The sequence below is a fragment of the Zingiber officinale genome, chromosome 8A (assembly GCF_018446385.1).
Source record: "Zingiber officinale cultivar Zhangliang chromosome 8A, Zo_v1.1, whole genome shotgun sequence".
Classification (NCBI taxonomy): domain Eukaryota; kingdom Viridiplantae; phylum Streptophyta; class Magnoliopsida; order Zingiberales; family Zingiberaceae; genus Zingiber; species Zingiber officinale.
The window spans coordinates 36,539,976-36,543,654 of NC_056000.1; positions in this window are offsets into that span (position 1 = coordinate 36,539,976).

The following is a 3,679-nucleotide window of genomic DNA, read 5'->3' on the forward strand; positions in this document are numbered from 1 at the left end:
CTCCATGCTTAAAAGGTAAGAAACCTTTCGAGGAGTTTTGCATGCTTAAAACGAGCAAGGATTTTCCGATGTATCAAGCTTAGGATAAGTAAAATATATTTTTTCTTTTGATCCCTTATTACTTTGATCTCAAAAATATATACATTCTCCCAAGTCCTTTATATTGAATTATTTGGACAACCATACCCTTACTTCTGACAACATTTTGATATTGTTTCCAACTACCAAAAATGTTATCTACGTATAGTACAAGAAATACCACCACGTTTCCATCACACCTTTTGTGTAAACAAGACTTATCCGTTTACTCAATAAATCCATAGGTCTGGATTACTTTGATAAACCGGATGTTCCAAGACCTTGAAGCTTTGCCTCAGTCCATAGACTGATTGAGCTTGCACACAAGATGCTCTTAGCCCTTTGCAATGAACCCTTCTGGTTGTTTTATATGGATGCTTTCATCAAGACTTCCATTAAGGAATGCTGTCTTGACATCCACTTGCCAGATAAAAGAATCCGGATAGACTTAAGCATGGCTACCAGTGAAAAAGTTTTTTCATCAAGCCTTGCTTTGAAAGTTACTACCTTCCTTTCTATCCCTCTTTTCCTATTATAGACCTTTTTACACCCAAAGACTTTTATACCATTTGGTGGTTCTACAAGCTTCTAGATTTTATTAGAATACATATATTCTAATTCTGTTATTCATTACTCTTTGCCAAGATGTTGCATCTTTATCTTGGAGTGTTTCGTCATATGTCCGGATATCAGGTTCATGTCCTCCAGGGATCGAGTCCAAAAACTCTCCCAAAACATGAATCTTTTTAGGTTGCCTAACAACCCTCCCACTACGATAAGACACTTTCTGTAATTGTGTATCATTTGTGATACATGTTGCAGTTTCCTTGTGGTATCTCATCTTGTACAGTTGGTACTAGATTGACATGTCTTTTATTATTTCCTTAAGAACAAATTTTCTTATGGGCACATGGTTTATTACATAGTCCTTTTCTAAAAATCGGTCATTGATGCTAACAATGACCTTCTGATTTTTAAGACTATAAACCTACTTTCATTTCACTAGGATAACCCATAAACAAGTGAATTCCTGTCCAACTTATCATTATCTCTCTTCTGCATATATGCTGGATTACCCGAATCCGAATATGCTTCGAAATAGGCTTACGCCTATTCAGCAATTCTATATGAATAGAGAGTTCTGACTTTAGAAGGTACTATATTCACTCCCGTTTCCAGAGTATATCCTTAAAATGATATTCTTAATAACTCATCAATCTACTTATTTTCATAAGAGTCCTATACCTTCCTTTTCTTACACCATTCTGTTGGAGTGTACCAGGTGCAGTTAGTTGGGATTCAATCTCTACTTCTGATAAATGACTCCTAAATTCTCCTAAGAGGTACTTGCCACTACGATCTTACCGTAGTGTCTTGATACTTTTACTTTGTCGTTTCTCCACATCAGCCTCGTACTCTTTGAACTAATCAAAGCACTTAGACTTGCGGCACATCAAGTAAATATATCCGTATCTCAAATAGTTGTCTATAAAATAGATGAAATATTTGAAACAACCTCTTGCCTGGATGCTCATAGGATCACACAAATCAGAATGAACCAATTCCAATATATCTTTGACTCCATACCCCTTAGACTTAAAAGCTTCTTGGTTATTTTTCCTTCCAAGTAAGACTCGTAGGTTGAAAAGATTTCCACTACTAATGAACCCAAAAGTTCATCAGCTACCAATGAATCCTACTCAAGTTAATATAACCTAGCCTTAGAAGCCAAAGATATAATTGGTTCATTTTCGAAGGTTACTTTCTCTTAAAGTTAGAAGATGTGTTACTAATTTCCATTTGTTGCATCGTGAGAGTTATTGGATTTATAAATTGCCAACCAACGTACCAGAACAGATAACTTCTCTCTTTTTCTTAATAACAACTTTGTTATTTAAAAGAGACAGAATATCAAGTTCTTTGAATAGTTTAGAAACTGAAAACTAGTTCTTTCTAAACTAGGTGCGTAAAGACAATTACTCAAAAATCCATGTTTTATTCTTATCAAAAGATAAACATCTCCCACTGCAACAGCTACCATTTTTATAGTAGTGCCCATGTAGACGGTGTTTTAATTTTTCATTTAGTTGCCGGGTTTCCTGGAACCCTACAATGAATTACGGACATGATTAATGGCATCTGTATCTACACTCCAGGTTCTGGTAGATAACACCACTAAACATGTTTCAACTAATGAATTAAATACACCTATATTGTTCTTAGTTCTAAGAAGACAGTCTACCTTAATGTCCAAGTCCTATTTCCAATCATTACAATTGGGATTACTAAGTCTTTCTTATAGTATGACTACTAGGGGATTGACAAATATTTTAAATCCTAAGAATCACAAAAATACTTGGTCAAGATCAACTCCTTAAAATCTCCATGAATTTTGTGTATACAAAATCGAAGAGGAGATTTTATTCATTAATTTTATTATCTCGTCAACTTTACTTTATGACGAATAAAATTAATAGTTGATCTGTCTTTGATCAAATATTTGGTCAAAACTCTTTGAATTTAAAATAACATTGATTCCTCAAACAATATTATTTAAATTCACCAACACCTCAAACACCGTGAATTTTGCATGCCACGTTAGTGTGGACGTATACAAATTCATCATTTGTAAGAGGAGGGTTTTACCCATTGACTATCTTGTCAATATAACTTTTGACAAATAAAATTACCTCAAACACCATGAATCTTGTATGCCACGTTAGTGTGGACGTATACAAATTCAAACATTTGTAAGAGAGGTTTATTAATTTTATTATATTGCCAATCTAGTTTTATGACAAATCAATAGTTGGTTTCCCTTTGGTCACACAAGTGATAGTAGTGACTCCGTTGGGGTGGATATTATTAAATGTGTCTAAGTGTATACCATTACTTGACACTAAGTCCATTAATAAGATTATGCCCCTTCCGTTGGGGAAGATCACACGCTCTTAATTAACGTCCTATAGTCATCCAAAAATGGAAGTCTGTTCTAGTGATCCACAAACAAGCTCATCCGTTATGGAGGAAGGCACTCAGAGCCAACGCGCAAGCTTGTTTACATCACTTACAAACCAGTAATGGAGACCATGGGATTTACTTAAAAATCCCTCTCCCACTTAGTTATTTATAAATGAGGAATTTTAACTATGCTAGCCTACTAAATATGTAAACCAACATGCACACACAGCACAATATAAAAGCAATAAATAGAAAATCTAATTTTCAACTATTATGGCTTTTATCTCTAGTTGTCCTCCGTGTGTTGTCATCCCAAGTTGCTGCCATATTTGGCCACCGCCACCGGGTCTAGCTGTCACATCCATCTTGCTCCTAGTTCCGCTGCGCCTCTAGTCCTTAGAAGGTTCCACGCTTTGCAAGATTCGATCCGCGACATAAATAGAATTTTACATTTTTGATCCTATATTCCATAAAAGGAATGTACATATATCTAGATCAAAAATAAAATCCTAATAAAACTAAATACAGCTCCTGCTGTATTTTATAATACAATCATGCACACACATATAAATGCCCTTGACATGTCCAAGGGTCCAATCACACACATAATAACTAAAAGCCATAATAGTTGGATCCTACA